This window comes from Stegostoma tigrinum, chromosome 18, assembly GCF_030684315.1.
Source record: "Stegostoma tigrinum isolate sSteTig4 chromosome 18, sSteTig4.hap1, whole genome shotgun sequence".
Lineage (NCBI taxonomy): Eukaryota > Metazoa > Chordata > Chondrichthyes > Orectolobiformes > Stegostomatidae > Stegostoma > Stegostoma tigrinum.
This window is the reverse complement of record NC_081371.1, coordinates 9,055,948-9,077,957: the sequence shown is the minus strand read 5'-3', so window position 1 is coordinate 9,077,957 and position 22,010 is coordinate 9,055,948. Positions and strand designations below refer to the sequence as shown.

The following is a 22,010-nucleotide window of genomic DNA, read 5'->3' as shown; positions in this document are numbered from 1 at the left end:
CAGACAGCAGCCTCACAGGTCTACTAACTAGTTTATATGACTTTGTTTGAAGAAGAACTAATCAGTGAGGTTCCTTCTGTTAGCCACTGCTTGTATACAAACTTAAAACGTTTAAGATCTTTTGAGCAAGAGAAACAGCAAAACTGCTGACGCATTGTGCCTAAATGAAACAAATTAGAAGCCGTACTTACAGGGCAACATGAATTCAATGTTTGAGGCACAGCCAACAGTATAACTGCAAATCAGCAAATCAACAAAATCTGCAGCAGATAGTTTGTCATACTTATCCGAACATTGTCCAGCTTTTCCCGACATCTGGAAAGCATGTCGTACCAAGGGACATGGGGTGCGGACACCTGCTTCCAAGGCCAAGGCAGCTCCCAGAACAAAACAGAAGTGACCAATGAGATGATATAACACTGGCTGCAAGGAAAGTTCCAAGAAAGTGCACCAATGCAAACATACAGATTTAGTGTCGACCGAACAGAGGGCAAGTTTCAGAAGATGATGAAACCTTCCATATTATTCGCCTCACACCATGGCAGTGTTGAAAAGAGAGGAGAACACAGAGTAAAAGCTAAAACCGAAATGGAAGCTAGTGGCAACATATTGCCACTGTGCATCCTGAAATGCGTGTGGCAGTGCATGGTTTAACCTACGAGAGCTTGCCCAACAGTAACCAGCTCTGTGCACTGGTATAATCACACGGCAGTGCCAATACCCAGGTTCTTCATCTTCCTCAGCAGGGGCAGCTCTGCCAAAATGCAGAGATCTCAGTCGAGTCACAATTCATGGGATTCAAACCAAATCCACTGTGGTGGAACAGTCCACACATGATGCCACTGCATCAGTCAACAATCTCAAACCCAGTGATCCACAATTTTAAGGATGGTATTGTATTGCACCTAAAAAGATGATACAGCCCCATTTAATGGCCAAAGGAAATTCAACGTGATCAAATCAGGGGAAGTGTCGAGCAGAACTCATCGAGATGGATCAAGTGGTACTTGAAAAGTCAATCATCGCACAGATTGATGCAGACCCATCACATGCACGTTTAGTAAAGATGTTATTGTAAGTGCATGCCGGATACAATACTTCAAATTTTTATTTACTAGGTCTTTACATATGATAGCAACACTGGAAAAATTGAATGCTAAATTCTCCGGAGCAAGATTCTATTCCAAAGTAGATATGAGCATTGATACTGGTCTATCCATTTTGCAGAAAACTCCCAAGACCTCACTGTATGTAGGAATCCATTTGGATCGTACATGTTTCCAATGGCTACACTATTTGGGCTTTCGGTTGGGCAAGACCTACTCCAACAGCCCAGAGATAGGATTATTACCGATGTGTTTGGCTATGTGTGTACAGCTAACAGTATTGGGGTCATTGGCAATACGGAAGCAGACTATGACCAAAACCTTCACCTTCTGATGACAACAGTAACATGAGAAGACAAGTGTTTAAAAAGCAGGAAATGCAACGTCAATGTCTTCACAATATTACCCTGACAATTACATTGAGGAAAAGTGAATCTATACTGTTCCATTGGTGGCTCTAGTCAACCTATTAAAATGCTGATAAAAGCATAATTAGAATCTTCAACACAAATCGCCCAAAGTCATTAACAAGACTCCAGGATACAAAACTGTCCTTGAGGGTCTTGGTAGAGTCTCTATCTCTGGGCCAGATGGCCCAGGTTCAAATCTTCACTGCCCCAGGGGTGTATCAGAGCATGGCCAAAGAGTTTAATTCAAAATGTTTCCAAAACTACCCTCAATTCTGTGGTGAGAAAAAGCAAAGTTCACTTGCCTCAAATGAATGCAGTGCCCAGAATCGAACAACCATTCAGTGCAGGCTGGGAAGATTAAGCAACAGCACAGTTCCTGAACTGCATTAACTCGTGAAACAGGTCATGGAATGCAACCAGTCAGGAATGAATAATGCAGAATTCTACATTAAGATACTCGGCAGCTGTGTGTGATTCATTTTAATGGGTGCAGAGAAAATTTGCCTCAGGGAAAAAGTGGGCTCGTTAAAATCCGCATTGAAGCGCATTGAGCTATAAGGCCAAAATGCCCCTTTCATATTCAACTCCATTTTTTAATTGCATATGCAATAAGAAGAATTGCATTATGAACGCCCCTCTAAAACATCAAAAAGTGTCAGACAATGAACTGAAGTCCACTGAAAAGGCAGACAGAATCTTAGTTTAGCCTCCTCACCTCAGAGAAACCAAAACCAACAACAGAAAATGCTGGAAAATCCTCAGCCAATCTGGCAGCATCGATAGAGAGAGGAACAGAGTTGAGATTTCATGTCAGTGAAAGTGCAAGCCGAGAATTTCCTGCGAAGCTAGGGGCAGATGCCATGAAGACATGAAGTTTGCTATCTGGTGGGTTGGCCTACTGATGTGAACTTACTGCAAAATTTCTTGGACCTAATAGCGAGCAACAGTCGCGATGAGCTAAATGGAGTATGGCTCAGAATTTGCGGAAAATCATCCGTTCACTGCAAACAATGATGGCAATTTTTTGGGTATCACTGGCTGGCCAGCACTTCTTGCCTGTCCTTGAGAACTTTGTAGTATGATGCCTTTTTCAATGGCTGCAGTCCACGTGCTGTAAATAGACCTACAAATGGCCTCGGGGAGAGAATTCCAGGATTTTCATGTAGCAACTACGATGTATGTCCAAGTTGGGATAGTTAGGGGCTTGGAGGAGAACTTGCAGGGAGTGGCTGTGTTCCTATCTGTCTAGAAGGACAAAGGCCGCAGAGACAATTGGTTGCGGGGTTGGAAGGTGCTGTCGAAGGATCTTTGCTGATTTTCTGCAGTGCATCCATTAAATAGCCATCAAATAGGGATTTCAAGTGGAAGACATTACAAGTAGAATGTTAGAATGTATGAAACCTGTAACAAACCAGCAGGACATCTGCATTTCAAATATAAGGTCCAAAGTGAGAAATTAGATAAATACATAAGGAGTCAAAAGGAGTGAAGAATATTTTGATCGAGCGAGATGATGTCAGGCGGGTTAAGGCCATCACAGACTTTTTTGTTTTAAAACCAACCTGAAGCAGATTTTAGAATTTAAGACATTTTCATGTGATAAGAATAAAACAAAAAGACTTGCCTGATAAAAAAAAAGCAAATTAAAGCAGCTGAAATGCAATGCGACTACAGCCTGTTGAGAAAGGAAATCTTTGTATGGAAATTTGAGAGTATGTTAATGAGCAGCAGAGGGCATTAGCCAAGGTTTCAGGTGATCAGTGTAAAGGCAATTCAGCAACAAGTTACATACGAACCTCTTCAATATTTCTGACAGAAAATCATCATGACTCAATTGTGTCAGCACGACTTTTCCAGAGCCTCGGATCCAATTCGTGTTTAGTACAAATATGTCAATGCTCCTTGGAATATTTTGGTGTTGCATATTTCACTTATTCATTGAATCTGGAGCTTCTGGAGACTCTCAGTTTTACTTACGTTCATCACTTGGCAAGATAACTTGGGCTCCGAGTCAACATTGTATTATTACCAGAAATAGTCTCTTGCAAATTGTTTACAGATAATGTTAGGGAACAGAGTTCGGAACTCAGCCAATTCTTCACGCATCGCTGTTAATATAATTGCTTTCTCAGAGTTCCATATCTCTGGCCAGGACCTTCTGGCCTCAAAGGCCATTTTATTACACCGATTTCAGACAATAATTTCCTCCATTACCACTATTGGATTAACTCATGTTTAAATTGTTCATTCGCCACCCATTTCTTGCATAAGAGGAGGACACAATTCTCCATGCTCTGGGTAGATTTTCTATAACAATGATGCTCTGCAAGTTATTAACTGAAGACTTGCCATACTGCCTCCCTCCCTTCATGAGGACCCTCCTTCATTTTGGTCAGAGACTGTAGATATTTAATGACTGGAGTTCCTTCATTACAGATGTTTTACAAACTCCTGGTTGCATTGTAGATCCCTGAGGCACAAGCGATTTGGTCATTGTTTTCATTTTTGAAGAAGGCATGGAAAATATTAGCTATCTTCAGATCGCTCCCATTAACTGTAAACAATTCTTTCCTTTTTGTTAAAAAGGAAACACACACACTACGTATCACAGTTTCAACAATTGGTCCATTTCTAACAGTTAAAAATGTGTTCTTTGGCCCCTCGCTGTGATTGGAATGTTTACTAATTAAAGCTATACTTGGCTGACTCTAGTCTGACACCGACCCCAACACCCAGTCTCCATTACTTGTTGCTTCATCTGATGTTGTAGGAAGGATACAAACTGGTCCTGTCCTCCCCATTTAGTCCTTTTGCCTTTAAAGAAACTACCCCCTGATCCTAGCAACATTACCTGAGAGCCTAACCTCACGTGATTTTCCAATTGCTGATTTGCCCCGTTTGAATTTCAACCACCTTTAGGCTTGCAGGCCTATTTTGTCATTGATTTAACTGTCTAAGAGAGCAACATCCCTCAGCAACCGTGACTTAATGCAGATACAAGCCAATTGGAAAATAGAAAATTTCCACGTGGACCTTGAAGGCTACAAGACTGACGTTTATATAATACCAAAACCACTAGTTGTTTTCAGCCAGTATTCTCATTTCTTTGGAGGTAGAAAATGCGTGGGATTTGATTTCCCCCTTCTAACAATCCCATCAAGTGGAGACCAGAGCTTCAGCTGTGAATTCAAGGATGGCATCCAGCTAAGGTATTCCGAATTAATAGATGTGGGTGAGTTTTAGTGATGTATCAAAGCTATTTAAATATATGGCTTACATTCAATGCTTCTAGCATTATCCCTTTATTAGTATCGTGCATGAAATGTCAAACTTATTATTATAAACCATTTGTTAAATTCAACTTACACCATTACATTTCAAGGTTGAAGATCCCCAAGTGCCACTTGAAGACAACAGCCATCATGCTTCCGCGTCTTCACATGACTCTTTCTGGTGGAATTTTCATGAAATCATCCTGTTGTCCTGCACCTCTGGCACTGGTAACACGCCGTGAATGTGATACGTGCAATGGTTGGTGCCAGTTGCATTTCTTATCTCCAAAGGAAAGTGACCTTGTGAAAGTTTTGATCGGCTGTTTGTACTGCAAAGCCCATCTTTCCTTTAAAGTTTGACAGCTGATGTCTCTGCTCCTTTGAAAGAGCTGGCTGCCTCGAAAACTATTCAGTCAGTCTTTCCACACAGCACTGTCTACTTGAACCTGGGAAGTCTGAACAAAGTTAGACAGTGCAAATACACATGAGCGTACTTTTGAAAAGCATGGCGCGTGAGTGATCAACTTTATCCAATTCACACTTCTCTACGAAATGTCACTTTCCATTTCTCTTCTAATTTTACCATTTGTCTATGTCTTCCTGAAAACATCGCATTGTCATCTTGTGACTAATCCACATAAAGGCCTTCAATTTATGAAAACTTTAAAATTAATTCCAAAGTTCAGATCCATAACGTACATCCCATGGCTTTAATTGTGCCAACAATTTTATTTTGTATTACTTTGTCAAACACATTTTGAAAGCCCACGTAATATCAGCCACATATTGCTTGTCAAACCTGTTACTTGAAACTGACTGATCAAATATACCACCTTCACCAAATCCATTCCACTTTCCACTTATTCACCAAAGCGTTTCTCAGTGACACAGACTGTCTCTAAAATTTCCCTACTAGACATTACACAGGCTTCTATTCTTTTTTAAAATTTGCTTTCTGTTCTTAAGCAGGGGAGTAAGAAAATAAAAAGATAATGGACCCAATGTTGCAGAAGACCATAAGGCTGCATGGTTTAAACCAACGGTCACCACGCCTCCAGAGAGGGAACTGGTTGAGAAGGCAGCACCTTTATGGTAACCTCAGCCTGTGTGGGAATCAAATCTTTGCAGTGAGAATCAACCTGCATTGCAAACCAGCTGCCCAGCCCGAACCCTTACCTTTTTTTTAAAATTCAGGATGTGAGCATCACTGACTAGGCCAGCATTTATTGCCCAGTCCTGGTGGCCTTCAGGTGTGTCCAATGCTGCTTCTGACATACCCTCCTGTACTCTTCATTGAACCAGGGGTGATGCTCTGGCTTGATAGTAATGATTGTATCAGATTTCCTTTTCAATGTTTGACCCTGATGCCATGAGATTTCATGAAGTCCAGAGTCAATGCCACTCCTGGGACAGCTCCTTCCTGAAAGTAGGGCACTGTCCCCCAACCTCTGTTTGGTCTAGCTGCCAGTGGGACTGTTAGCTGCCCTTCATTCCTGTGGCAACACTCGCACTAACACTGGAAGAAAATGGTGAAAATCTTTGCAATTTCCCACCTTGAATTCTCTCTGTGGCTTCGGATCCCAACTGGATCATTTCTTTGAGGGCTGCCAAATTCCTTCTATTTATTGATTTATACTTGATCTGCGATCACAATTTCCTCTTTTTCTCCTGCGTTTCATCTATCTTCACAACAGAAGATGCCACCAAATTACTCAGTACCACCTTAATAATGCCCACTTCCATCAGGATACTCCTTCCATGATCCACAATTGGCCTTATCCTCCACCTTGCCTACCGCATTAGTTTTTTTTAATGGATCATATTTAGGCACTCATGGGCATATCCCTTGTGACGAAAATCTGGATGATTAGTAAACATGGAAGTGATTGTGAAAAAGGACGTGAGAGTTGAAACAAAGCGAGAGAAAGTCTCCAACCCACTTCCAACAGTTTTTGAACTACTATTACTTCTAATATCACAAGAATGAGGTGAAAACTTCTTCAATCCAACTATTTGCTGAAATATTCTGGAACTCATCCTCTGCCATGGTCTCTTCTTGTCCCCAACATATTTTTCAACTTCAAATTTGTATTTACTCAATTGTTACATGCATATGTCTTCGACTACTCAAAAATTGTTCCAAAATTGACAATATTCCCTCAACCTCAAGGACAAAGCTGCTGCTGTTAGTAGATTCCAAATCAGTTTGAAGAGAAGATTTCTTAACTTAAGCCGATCTATTCTCATTCGAACCCCAAATATTGTCAAAAACTAATGGTCACCATTAGTTTTCTTTTTAAAGCCATTAACATATTGAGCAATGGATTAATCAGATATCAAAGTACTTTTTTGACCAATGCACAAATGTTCAACTTTCAGCAAAAATATTTCTGCTAATGACGAAGTCCATGTGACCACATAGGCTGATATTACAGCAGAAATGGGCTAAAAATGATGAGCCTCATTCACACGATATGAATGAGGCAAAAGCCTCTTTGAATGACAGAAAGCTCAGTCATCTCTTCCATCTTTCACAGGTATCAAACTTCACCAGCACCAATATGATGGGTCCAGTGTTGAACCAGAAATTTAACTGGACTAGCTGCATGAACCTTGTGCTGTATAAGCAATGCTAAGACTGCGCACTCTGCTCACCACCAAAGACAAGGGCCAGAACTGAAGACAAAAGAATAATCTCACCTCTTACCAGAAATAGAGTGACTGGAAAATCTGAAGAAATTTGGCACGATCAAGCACTGCATTTGAGTTGTGCTCCTAACATTGGACTCGGTCTCCATCCAATTTAATCAGAGATAATGGGAACTGCAGATGCTGGAGAATCCGAGATAACAAAGTGTGGGGCTGGATGAACACAGCAGGCCAAGCAGCATCTCAGGAGCACAAAAGCTGACATTTTGGGCCTAGACTCTTCATCAGAGAGGGGGATGGGGAGAGGGTTCTGGAATAAATAGGGAGAGAGGGGGAGGTGGACTGAAGATGGGTAGAGGACAAGATAGGTGGAGAGGAGGGTATGGGTGGGGAGGTAGGGAGGGGATAGGTCAGTCCGGGGAGGACAGACTGGTAAAAGGGGGCAGGATGAGATTAGCAGGTAGGAAACGGAGGTGTGGCTTGAGGTGGGAGGAGGGGATAGGTGAGAGGAAGAACAGGTTAGGTAGGTGGGGATGAGCTGGGCTGGTTTTGGGATGCAGTGGGTGGGGGGGAAAGAGGGGAGATTTTGAAGCTGGTGAAGTCCACATTGATACCATTGGGCTGCAGGGTTCCCAAGTGGAATATGAGTTGCTGTTCCTGCAACCTACAGGTGGCATCATTATGGCACTGCAGGAGGCCCAGGGTGGACACGTTGTCTAAGGAATGGGAGGGGGAGTTGAAATGGTTCGCGACTGGGAGGTGCATTTGTTTGTTGCAAACTGAGCGGAGGTGTTCTGCAAAGCGGTCCCCAAGCCTCCGCTTGGTTTACCCAATGTAGAGGCAGCCACACCGTGTACAGTAGATGCAGTATACCGCATTGGCAGATGTGCAGGTGAACATCTGCTTGATGTGGAAAGTCACCTTGGTGCCTGGGATGGGGGTGAGGGAGGTGGTGTGGGAGCAGGTGTAGCACTCCCTGCGGTTGCAGGGGAAAGTGCTGGGTATGGTGGGGTTGGAGAGGAGTGTGGAGCGGACAAGGGAGTCGTGGAGAGAGTGGTCTCTCCGGAAAGCAGACAAGGATGGGGTGGGAAAAATGTCTTTAGTGATGGAGTCGGCTTGTAGATGGTGGAAATGTCGGAGGATGATGTGTTGTATCCGGAGGTTGGTGGGGTGGTATGAGAGGACTAGTGGGATTCTCTTTTGGTGGTTATTGCGAGGGCGGGGTGTGAGGGATGAGCTGTGGGAAATGTGAGAGACATGGTTGAGGGCATTCTCGACCACTGAGGGGTGGGGGAAGTTGCAGCCCTTGAAGAATGAGGACATCTGGGATGTGCGGGAGTGGAATGCCTCATCCTGGGAGCAGATGCGGCGGAGGCAAAGGAATTGGGAATAGGGGATGGAATTTTTTGCAGTAAGGTGGGTGGGAGGAGGTGTATTCCGGGTAGCTGTGGGAGTCGGTGGGCTTGAAATGGACATCAGTTACAAGCTGGTTGCCTGAGATGGAGACTGAGAGGTCCAGGAAAGTGAGGCATGTGTTGGAGATGGTTCAGGTGAACTGGAGGTTGGGGTGGAAGGTGTTGGTGAAATGGATGAACTGTTCGAGCTATCCAATTTAACACTGCCATTTCGTCAGCACAATATGTATAATCTAATCTATCAAAATCACTACAATACAGCTGCCTATTTTGACAGAATCTTTCAGTCCTGTGATCTCAACCACCAGAAAAAACCAAAAGGACAGTCACAAATTTCAAATTTATTTTGAATCTCACATCATACTGATATGGACATGGAGTAACCTCGCCAGAGAATGCTAAAATTGCTCCATTTCTGCTCTCTACATGAAGTTTAATCTGGAAAACTCAGGTAATGTATCAGAAACAAAAAACAAAATTTGCTGAAAAAGATCTGCCGGTCTGGCAGCATCTGTGGAGAGAAATTGGAGTTAATATTTTGGGTTCAGTGACCCTTTTTCTGAACTGATGGTGGCCAGGGAAAAGTTGTTTGTTGATGCAACAAATAGGGTCGGGGGAGGGGATGAAGGGTGTAAGGGGTAAACAAGAGGTGGAGATATAGCCCAAAAAGAGAAAGATGGACAGCTGGACAGACACAGGAATGGATCCTAGCTGTGATTGGTTCTGAGGCAGGGGTGCGGGGGGACGGGGGTCACTGGACCTGAAAACGTTAATTCGGATTTCTTTCCGCAGATGCTGCCAGACCTGCAGAGCTTTTCCAGCAATTTCTGTTTTTTTTTGTTTCTGAATTCCAGCATCCACAGTTCTTTTGGTTTTTATTAGAAGTAATGTATCATCCATTGGTCTGTCCAGGTTATCAATCTACATCTTCCTGAACATCTTCATTTAAAAAAAAAATCATCCATTGGAAGATGGCATTGCTGGGTGGTACCGTATTTATTATCCTTCACCTGTTGCCCTTATGAAGATGGTGATAAGCGGCCTTCTTGAACCACCATAGTCCATTTTGCCTTGGTACTCGCAGTTGAGCTTCGATCAAAGATTTTTACATCGTGTTGGATTCCCTCAAATTAAAACCTAGATTTTACACTAACCCATTAGTGGGCCTGGGCGGAGTGATTGGTTTGCAGGGCTCCTCAACAGAGCATAAAACAAATTAGTGGATCAGTAGTTGCTTTAGTCACCCTAAGTTAGGCTGAGAGTTGGTACTCAACAAATCATTTATTCTAAACTTTAAAAAAAATGTTTCAGTTGTGAAAATCCTTCTTTTCCAAAAAAAAACTGATGAATAACCCAATTGAGTTTGATTGTAGATCAGAAAATCCAGCACATCATAAGTTTCATTGCTGCCCAAGCAATAAATTCCATTGAAAAACAGAGAGCTGAGTTTCCCTCCTGTCATTCAATGAGTGTGCCTTTCTGTGAGGTCTAACGAGTTTTTTTTTTGTGCAATAGTCTCCTCATTAACCATGCCCCTATTGTGCCGCACTTTTCCTATTCTCACACTCACCACAAGTGAAGGCTTTGACTTGGCTCAGACCTCCCATGATTCTTGGTGCTACGCACCCAATCAGACATGGTGATCTGAAGCTACCATTCATTGTTACATTTGTTTGCCCCAAATTCATTGGGCAGAGGATACTCACAATCCTACTTTGCCAATGGGGCAAATCGAGGCCCTGTCAGAGAACGGGTACACATTGGTTACTGTCTGTGGAATCTACCCTGAGATGTTAGTGACTGAGAATCCAGGATCAAGCTAGAGTCACCAGGTTCCTGCTCGGACTTTCCTGTCAGGAATTGTGAATTTCTCGTTTCTAACAGGATGGGAATTGTTGGGGGTCATAGTGGGTGTGGAAAATGTGTAACTGCACATCAATTGAGGTAATGTAATAACGAGACATAAACATGTGCTCATGTGTGCAAATAGACACATTGCCGAGACACGAAGACAAAATTCTCGTCAGTGGGCAGCAAATTGGACTTTTTGCTTTCACTGGTAGGAAAGTCTTCAGTGCCAATGTCATACAGTTCTGCCAACTTTCTCGTTCGAGGCTGCGAGGATTTGCTCAGAATATTTACTTGACTGTCAATCACTTGCTTCTGGTGACAATACTGTTCTCGTGTCTGTATTGAACTCGAAGAACCTCCATACTACTCTCCGTTCTGCTTTCTGTGCTTTTGCTCGCCTCAAATCACTTTCTCATCACCAAGTTAATTTGTTTCCTTTTCAACACTTTGATGTGACAGTGAAAAATCAATTCACAGCCAGATAAACAAATGTAAACTAAAAACTGTAGATTAATTCAACCACAAGGCACAGCCAGAGCCCAGTGAGGACTCCTGAAAAAGGAAGGACAACTTGCAAAACAACCAGCTTGACCCATATTAGTTCTAAGCTTTGTGAGTATTCGAAATCCAGCACAGATTTCATATCCTGTGGCAGATTATCAGCATTCTTCCATCCTATGACACAACAGTATAAGTGCTTGACTACGAAGTGAAGTGTTACGAGTGGTAAAAAGGTAACATGACACAAATGGAAGCCATCCAAGAACCAATACTCCAAAAATCTTTACTATACATTCGATACACTGTGATACACTACTGTCTGCTGATAATGCAGCATGACACATTGGGCTCATTCATACAGTAGGGATCAGATTTCAGCGCTGTGACACAGACTGTAGCATCAGGCAATGGAGAATATATTTTGGTGACATACTGGAGTATCTGGAAAGTATCTTTACAAGTCACTGGGAATTTGATTACTTTGTCATTTGCTCCAGAGGAAATAGTCCTTTAAATAATTGCATTGTTTTGAAGGGGGCTTGAGGAGGGCAGCCCACAGAGGAACCATATGTTTGCATTAGGATCAAGGTAGACATGGGACTCCAAGATTTAGTTACAATTACTGTTAACAGCAACCTGAAGAGACGTTAATGGTACAAACTTTCTCTGCCCAGTTCTATCCAACACTAAGATAATACTGATTTTAAACTATGTCTGGAATTACAAGTCTTTCATATAACTTGCACTTAAAAATGTTCTGATGAGATAGTTCATTGGTTTTAATTGCTCCAGGTGATCCAGCTCGACCTAAGGTGGTTGATGGTATATACAGCACAGAACCCAGCCCATCCAGTCCATACTGCTTTACTTTAGCCTCTTCTCATAGTGACCAGTTTGCAGTAGCCTTTTTAAACCCAAGCATATTATGTGGCGAGTTGGACAAAGGGGACAAGAGAATGATCAAAGTAAAAAGCAACATTAATCAGACTCTACTATTGTACCTTGATTAAAGTCAACCAAACTTACTCAATCTCTTCATAGGTCTCTTCACTCAACAGTCTTACATCTTCACCAGCAATCTACTTCTTAGGATTTGCTACACCCTTTCCACAGGTTCCTCCCCTCTGTATTTCGCTGTTTGTCTCAAAGGACTGGAGATACCCATTCAGTTAGACATGGACAGGCTATTTCCTCAGTCTTTGAGTGTTGGCTGATGTTTCGGGGTCTGCAGTCACAATTTCTTTTTATTCATTCACAGGAAGAGGGTGTCACTGACCAGGCAGCATTTATTGCCCATCCCTAATTACCCAGAGGGCAGTTAAGTGTCAACCACATTGCTGTGGGTCTGGGCCAGGTAAGGATGTCTGTTTCCTTCCCTAAAAAGGACATTAGTGAACGAGAGATAATGGGAACTGCAGATGCTGGAGATTCCAAGATAATAAAATGTGAGGCTGGATGAACACAGCAGGCCAAGCAGCATCTCAGGAGCACAAAAGCTGACGTTTCGGGCCTAGACCCTTCATCAGAGAGTGGTTTTTCCGACAATCAGCAACGGATTCCTTAGACTCCAGATGTTTATTGAATTCACATTCCGCCATGTGCCGTAGTGGGATTCAAACACAGGTCCCCGGAATATCATCTGGGTCTCTTGGTCCAGCGATAATACCACGAGGCCATCACCTGCCTCTGGGCTTCGTCTCTCTTTTAGGGCTGGTTCTGGTCTTCGGGTCATCTCATCCAGGTGATCTGTCTGGAGGCACCATTGAAAGTGCAGAGAGCAGAATGAGCTGGGAGCCCAGGTTGCCCCCTTGAACCCTTTCTATGCTGCCTTTGATGCCTACGAGCATCTGGTGGGCAGGGGGTGCAGGAAGATCCACTGGAGGTGACTCCTTCCCAATGTTTGGAATTAGAAGAACGTGGTTTTAAACTTTCACCTGCCAAGTGCTTTCATTGTCACACTAGGTCTCTGGCCTCATCCTGAGCTGAGTGCCACCCAGTCTTCGTAGCATTCTTCTCACAAGGCAGGATCACGGGAGTGTAAACAAAGGCTCGTTCGGAAACAAGGCGGCTGTTAGTACCTGGCCAGGCCGCTCTTGTCTGGTTTCAATGGGAAGTTTATTGTCCAAGGCCTCACTGCATAAGTACTGTCTGACTCAGCTCTGCCAGACTCCGCATTTCGCAAAACGCAAGGTTTAAACTTGGCTTCTGCAATTTCCATATTTATCCAGGCTGAGGAAAGAATGTCAATATCTCTGAAGGTCACCTGACCACATCATCTTTCCTTATCTAAATCTGTCATAGTCATCTACTCACCAACTGCTTTCCTTCTGGCTCAAATGTATTAGCACTATATGTATCAACTGGTGATAGCAAAGATACCAGTAATTTTCATGTTCTTACCACTTATGGATAGGAAATTTTCTCCTTGAATTGTATTAGCATCTGTGCAACTTTCTTATATCAATGGTGTCTAGTTTATGTTCTTCCTCACAAATGGAAACATTCTCTCCTTGTTTACTTTACCAAAATCTGAAATAATTGACCAGCTGGAACCTCTAACGTAAACACTCCACAGCTGCAGAAACTGTTCCACTGACATTTTAGATTCAAGACTTCAAAAGAAGAACCAAAAAATGCCACATACTGCAGTATGGTGCTACCTGTATGCAGAGGGAAAGAAGAAACTTATGTGAAACTCTACAAATGTCTCTGCTTCATGTTCAGCACTGGAGCAAGCTTTTGATTTGATGTTCATCTCTCGATCCCGAATTCAGGCTCAAGTCTCCATAGAATGTCACAGCAGTTGATGTTTTGGCTCTCAAAGTGGGACATTTGTGTCGAGTTGTTTTGGATAGGAGTTTTGAGTCTGTTACAACCTCCTGCTGTAGAGGACTAAATAGCCCATCACTTGGTATAAATTGGGATTAGGTCCATGTAAAGAGCATTCTCACCATAGTCTGACAGACTGTTTATCAATCTAGGAATCCTTCCACTAGCTTACACTATTTACCAGGGGAAGTTTGTGAAGATTCAAAAGCAATAATTGCTCAGGGAGTGTTGCATGGGAACAGCAATAAAGATATTTTCAGATTATCACAACTCACTCCACAAATGAAAGTGTGTCCCTAAAATACACAGATTAACAATTTTAATCTTGAAGTGTTCATGAGATGTCAGGTGATTTCAGTTATAGCATGTGGCTCTTCGAGAGTGACAGTGAAAGACAGCACATTGTTCAAGTATTCTGGGACTGGACTCCAGTGATCGCCATTGTCGTATTTCAACAGCCTACCATCTAAAGCATATCATTGACATGTTACTTTGCTTCATGCAAAACTGGTTGACTGACACCTTATCAAACCAACCCAGTCAAAAAGATGCACTTTAAGACTGGCATCGACCTATTACTCCCCATCCCTCACACTCACACACACCCCACCTACGCCCCCCTAACATTCCCAAGATCTTCCGTAAAGCTATCAGACTGCATTCTTAACCCTGGCGACTTAACATGAGAAAGTCCAATCTACTAACAGTGTTGAACAACTGCTTGACAATATCTAATGAAAGCAGGGGATTGAAAAAAGACCTTACATCGGAAAACATACAATGTTAACCCCCATGCCTTACGAAAGAAAACTTAATAGGCCATGCACCTATGTCTAATGAAGTTCAGCAGATGTTCAAACACAAAGTATTGACACAGATATAGGAGATAGGTGTGTGTCCTCATGGGGTAGAATGCATTAAAAAAGGGAAGACAGCCAAGAATATTAGTCGGTCGATCAAGCATCTCATCCGCATGTGGGTAACAATGAGCAAAGTCAACAGGATGCAAACCGAGTTAATTTCATGAGCAGCATAAAAAACAGTTGAATAGTTTATTCAGCCATTCAATAAGATCATGGCTAATCTGCCCCTTCATATTGTTCACTAAATACCTTACCTCCCAAAAATTTTGTCAGTTCCGATCTTGAAAAGTTCAATTGATCCGGTATCCATGGGTGTGTTCCAGGTTTTCATTATCCTTTTCTAACTGCTGGGAAATGCTTCCTAATTTTACTCTCGGCCAATCCAGCCTAGTTATCAAAGTGTGACCCCTTGTCCAAGATTCACGCAGCAGAGAAAGAGAGTCTCGTGTGAACGCTATGTGCGAGCTGTACAATGGCCTGGCCAACAAGAACAACTTGCATTAGTGTAGTGCCTTTAAACACAATTGATAAATAGTCACAAGGCACTTTGTGTTTCACGCAAGGTCCGATTGATAATTTGGGGGAATTAGCTGGGGCTTGTGAATGTGTTCGGTGTGTATAATGACCCGCAGTGATTGAGCAACTTTCAGATAAATATACAGGATGGCTTGTTACATTCACCTTAATGCTGATCCCCGCAGATAGCTGCATTTGGTGGAAGTGGCATTCTTGAGCTTTCCCGATTTTAACAGCGGGTGAAAGTGTTATTACATGAAACAGCAGAATATCTTTTCAGATTTGTTATGCCTGTTCGCCCCTTCAGCAGTGCTTTACGGGAAGTCTCTCTCATGATCCATGTCACCCATCGTGCGCTTTAAGTCACCCATGACCCAAGTTTGAAAACGCCATTGTATCCCCAGCTTTCGTTTTCTTATGGAAACTGTAGAAGATTTAGTCTGTATTGCAACGAGCTAATGACTCTTCATACAGCTCTATTTGCACACAAACCTATTTATATGCTTCGGTTCCATTTATGTTCAGTAAAAAATCCCAGGGAAGAAATCGAAGACCCTGGAGTATTTCATTCCCAAGGTGATTGCCGCTTACAAAGTACGGAACAGTCACTGAGACTGAGGAAGACACGGTTTCCTTCCTCAAAAATGACATTTGACATTTCTCGCACAACCCAGGGGGGAGAACTGTTACTTCCTCTTTTGCAGACACAAGTTCTATACAAACTTCACTGCGGCTCTTCATGCCTTTATCATTCACATCCCCCTGCTCCGTCCCTTCATTGGTTGTCCCCCAGTATCTCAGCCAAGTTCTGGAATTTGTTTCCTTAAACCTTAATGCCTCTCTACATCCTTTTAATCATTAAGCCAGTCCTTAAACATATCCCTTTCTCCAAGCCTTTGACCATGAGTTCTTCTGTTGACCAGTGTCTGTTCGTGTTGAGTACTTTCCATGTTTTATTACACGGGACATCGGTGTCAAGGATTATTACATCAACATGATCGCATTGAATGGCAGAGAAAACTTGATGGGCTGAATGTCCTAATTCTGCTCCTAAATCTTAGAGACACTATGCAAATGAAAACTTGTTGTTTAACATGCAGACCTTCCTGATGGATAACTAAATTTTGGCAAAGCTCACTAGAGTGGCCAATCATATCTTGAAACATTGCAGAAAATCAACACCAGTGTGGCGACTGGAAACATAGTGGAGAAAATGCTGAGAAATAGTAAAATGTTTACCCCAGCAACAAATGTGTCAACGAATTGGGCTATAAAACAATAATATTGTCATTGAGCTGCCAAATGCTTGCATTTCAAATTCATTGTTGAAACGTTTAGCGGTATTTTCAACTTCACTTTGATGAGCTTCTGTTTGACTAAGCTCATGCCATCAGCATTCAGTCTTAAGGGACCAGCTTGACTAATAAGAAAAAGAATTGCAATGAGTGAAGTGAAAAAGAAGCAAAAGTTCAAAACTTGAGAAAATCGCAGTCAGGAGTTATTTTCCCAGTCTCTGCCTTGTTTAGGTACATACATATCAACTTTGCTGAAGTCACACAGACCAATTCATAGAACATAGAACATTACAGCACAGTACAGGCCCTTCAGCCCTCAATGTTGTGCCGACCTGTCATACCAATCTGAAGCCCATCTAACCTACACTATTCCATGTACGTCCATATGCTTGTCCAATGACGACTTAAATGTACTTGAAGTTAGTGAATCTACTACCGTTGCAGGCAAAGCGTTCCATACCCTTACTACTCTGAGTAAAGAAACTACCTCTGTCATCTGTCCTATATCTTTCACCCCTCAATTTAAAGCTATGCCCCTTGTGCTTGCCATCACCATCCTAGGAAAAAGGCTCTTTCTATCCACCTTATCTAACCCTCTGATTATCTTATAGGTCTCAATTAAGTCACCTCTCAACCTTCCAGTCTCCCATAAACTATTCACTTGAAAAATTTCATTTTAAATCCCAAATAAAGTTATATTAAGCACCTCTCACAACCTGTGGCCAGCCTGATCACTCCTCAGCCAATGTAATTTGAAATGTAGTCATCCTTGTAATTTGGAAAGGTGGTGGCCAATGGGAGACATAGCAAATCTCCTTAGATAATCATGGAATAAATGAGCAATAATCAAATTTACTTAACACTTGATCAGGGATAAATGTTGGCAAGAATACGGGAAAGCAGATACAGATTTTTTTTGAGCATCCTTCAAGATGCAAACAGGACCACATTTCAACACAGGAGTAGGAACGTTGAAAGGTCTGACAAAGGGCACTGACTCAAAACATTAGCTATTCTGCTCTTCTGATGAAGCCTGGCCTGCTGTGTTCCTCCAGCTTCACACTGTGTTATCTCCAACTCCAGCATCGGCAGCTCTTAGTATCCCTACAATTTGACATACCATCTCAAAGATGGATCTTCGGTAATTTCCCCCCCAGATTTCACTGAAAGCAAAAGAGTCATTCAAGATTTATCTGGGACGTTCAGCCATATGATTTAGAGGTGCCATTCATACCAATACCCTGGATGGTCAAAGACATGTAGTGCTTTTACCAAACTTTAGGATAAGCTGCCCACTACCTCACTGATCAGTAAATTATAATACCTAAACTCTGTCAAGAAGAACAAGTTCAATTTTCATGGATGAGCAACATTATCGACTACCACAAACATGCATTTATTGCCATATATCGACGCCTAAGATTCCGGAATTAGCTTAAACTCTCAACAAAGGGTAGTGAAACTTCCAACACAATGACGGTCCCTCACACTAAACAACCAATTTCACATATAATATCTCTCCAAGCTGAAATGACCTAAAGTTCACCATATCTAAGCCTAGCTGTAGAGGTGTACATTAGAAGAGATAAATACCGTAGTCAAATGGAAGGAAATTGCTGTTTTTAATTACGTTTGCAAGCCTTAACATGTCCTGAAAAACTGTTTCTTCTAACTTGCAATAAAAATTGCAGATGACCGGTGACCCGAATATAACAACAACAAATCTTTGGAAGAGGCATTCCTTAGACTGATATTATCTTGAAAGAGAAGAGACCTGAGTAATTAGATCACCATTTGGCTTGAAGTGATTCCTTTCTCAGACCGATCTTATTTCATAATTAATATTTACAATACAAACAAGAGTTGTCAAACCTGACATTCAAGTTCATCGTCCAAATTTTAAGGTTATCTTACAAGGGTCGCACAGTGTGTTTTCGGATATAGAAAAATTGAAATCAGTCGCAGATTCAGAGCAGTCCCAAATGAGTATGATGCAAAGTTTACCCTTACAGTTGGAATAACCTTTTGACATTGTCGACTGGCTCAAGGGTAGAATTTTATGCCCTTACCATTGTATGCTTGGTGGCAAGAGGCCATTTAATCAAGTAGGTGGGGATTCCATCACCTTCCCACCTCCACTTTGATGAAATTCACGGTCAGCTGGTCCATGGAGGTCCTTGCACACCACCACCAATTTTTTTTCTTCTTCCATTGGACATGGGCACTGCTGGCAAGGCCAATGTTTGTTGCCCATCCCCGAAAGCCCTTGAACCGAACAGATTGCAAAGCCATTTCAGAGGGCAGTTGAGAATCAACAACATTGCTGCGGGTCTGGATCACACGTAGGCCTGATTGAGTAAGGACAGCAGCTTTCCTTCCTTTTCTAAAAGGATTTTAATTAGCCGGATGAGTTTTGATAACAATCGATTGTAGTTTCGTGGTCACCATTACTAAGACTAGGTTTATATCCCAGATTTGTCAATTGAATTTAAATTCCACTACAGCAGTGGCGGGATTTGAATTCTGCTCACCTGAGAATTTGTGCTTTTATTCTAAGACACTGTGTGTCTGATCGAGAGACTTAGCATTGGCAAAGGGACTGCTGAACTCCTTACTGGGACACTCACCCTCTCGATGAGTATACCTTATGATCCAACCTACCATCAGCCACTGGACCTGGGTGTCCCTCAGTTGAGACCCCGCGTGGAAGCATTACAGATAGAGGCCAGCACCCTCCCAGTGGTACTGCTGAGTAGATAATGGCTATTCTGCAGCTGGTAGCTCATGTCCGCCGCAGATAAACCAGGATATCCACTTCCTGCTGAAGACAATACATGCAACATTCAAATTGCGTGGCCCAGATCAATAAGGAAATTCAGACATGACCTCCACAAAGTCATCAGGGATGCCAAGTGGCACTTCCAAAACAAATTAGAGGCCCAAACCTATCAAATAAACTCCCATCGCCTACGGCCTAAACAAGATTACGGGATACAAAATGAAGCAGACCAAGAAAGCAGACAAAGGCAAATTCCTTCCCAACACACAATGCTCGGTTTCTGCAGAATGCCAGCAGCGTGGCGACACGTGCCCTGACAGCCCCAGGTACATATGTTCCCTTCATGACCGCTACAGGTATCAGACCAGTCTTCCTGGGAATTAACCCAGCAACCTACTGGAAAGCGACCGACCTAGGCAGTGTCTCAGGCCGAACACTCAGATTCTGTGACCTCTTGAAAGTCCCCACTGGCTTCAAGAAAACCAAAATCGCCCCCATACCCAAGAAAACACAAGCAGTGTGCCTTAATGACTGCTGCCCAGTGGCTCTGACTTCAATAATCATGAAGTGCTTCCAGAAGCTGGTCATGGCCCACATCAACTCCAGCCTCCCAGTATGCCTTGATCCCTTTCAGTTTGCCTCCCGACACAACAGATCCACTGAGGATGCCACATCCCTGGAACATCTGGATAACAAGTACACCTACATCAGACACCTGCTCATTGAAGGCGGTGCTACAGTTAACACCATTAACCCCTCTAGACTGATTTCAAAACTCTGTAACCTAGGTCTGCAAAAAGGACCCTCAGCTTTCTGAACCATTGCCGGAAAGAGTGAGGATAGGTAACTGCACCTCCCCCACAATAACACTCACTCAATACTGGTACCCCACACCCCCGTCAAGGATGCGTCTTTAGCCCCCCTACTGTACTCCCTGTATACCCACGACTGTGTTGCCAAATTCTGAATGAGTGCCATCTACAAGTTTGCTGATGACGACGCCACCATGGCAGCACAGATAACTAACAATGATGAGTCAAAATGCAAAAGGGAGATAGAGGGTTAGAGATGTGATGCAGCGAGAACAACCTCTCTCTCAATGTCGGCAGAACTCACTGATTTCAGAAAGGAAGGAGGAGGACGTGCCCCAACCACATCAACAGAACTGAGGTTGAGAGGGTGAAAAGCATCAGGTTCCTCAGGGTGACAATAGCCAACAACCTGTCTTGGACTTCAGATAAATGCAACTGTCAAGGAAACGCAACAACGCCTCTTCTTCCTCAATCAGCTCGGGAAATTTGGCATGTCCGTAAGGTCCCTCACCAATTTCTATAGAAACACCACTGAAAGCGTACTGTCTGGATCCACAACGGCTTGGTGTGCCAAATGCTCTGCCCAGGACTGTAAGAAACGACAGAAGGTGGGGTGCACACAGCCCAGATCATCACAGAAGGCAACCTTCCATCCGTGGACTCTAGTTATATAGACTTTCCAGCCTCAAATAATGCTGATCTTGCTAACATTGACCTTGCTTTGCAGGCTCCCTGTGTAGAGTAACTTGTATGCCTTTGTCTAAGTTTTTTTTTGCAACCTCTGATCTACATCCTTACTTACTATGGTCTGCCTGTACTGCTCGTAAGCAAAGCTTTTCATTGTCCTGACATTTTTATTTTCATGTGTGCTGATCAGATGAGATTTACAGACATCAGTTTCTTGATCCCTGGGGAAGACTCACCACTGGCTTGTTAATCGCTTGAACGGCTTAAGATATAACAGGCCATCTCAAAAAGAAGTGATGTGAGGATCTCCTCAACTGTTGCCTAACCACACGTAACTGTCCAATGTCTCTTATGGCAGATAACTTGGTGCATTAATCAGTAAGATCGTTGTCTTTTTTATTCATGGGATATGGGCAATTGTTGGCCAGAGATTATCGTCCACACTAGTGAACTTGAGAAGCTGGTGGTGGGCCACCTTCTGGATTTGAATCAGACAATTTTCAGTAGGAGTGAACAAGACTGGGATAAGTTTGGGTCTGATGGCCCTAGACACAGATCATAGGCTGCCACAATTGGGATTTTGACTCAATCGCACTGTTAAGTGGGCAGCCCTTTCACCCTCACCCTACCACCACTCGCCATGCTCCATCATGACAAGTTATGTCACCATGCACTCCCAATAGTGCCTCATATTCTTTAAGCTAACTCAATACTAACTCATGTACCCCAGATTACAGAGATAGTAGGAATTGCCGATGCTGGAGAATCTGAGATAACACGGTGTGAAGGTGGATGAACACGGCAGGCCAAGCAGCAGAGGAGCAGGAAAGTTTGATGTTGCAGGTCGAGACCTTTCCTCAGAAATGAGGGAGGGGAAGGGGATTGTGAAATAAATACGGAGACACAGGGAGGCGGATAGAAGATGGATGAAGGAGAAGATAGGGTGAGAGGAGACAGACAGGTCAAAGAGACAGGGTTAGAGCCAGTGAAGGTGAATGTAGGTGGGGAGTTAGGAAGGGGATAGG

General features: G+C 42.9%; 1 protein-coding gene across 1 annotated transcript in view; it reads right to left on the bottom strand.

The window, feature by feature from the left end:
* pdzrn4 (PDZ domain containing ring finger 4) overlaps positions 1-15,199 on the bottom strand; it is a 529,562-nt gene extending 514,363 nt beyond the window's left edge. Inside the window, exon 1 of the mRNA XM_048549360.2 lies at positions 15,151-15,199. The gene's annotated coding sequence lies outside the window, so the exon portion shown is untranslated. The remainder of the gene's footprint in view (positions 1-15,150) is intronic.
* Between the last annotated feature and the right edge of the window lie 6,811 nt (positions 15,200-22,010).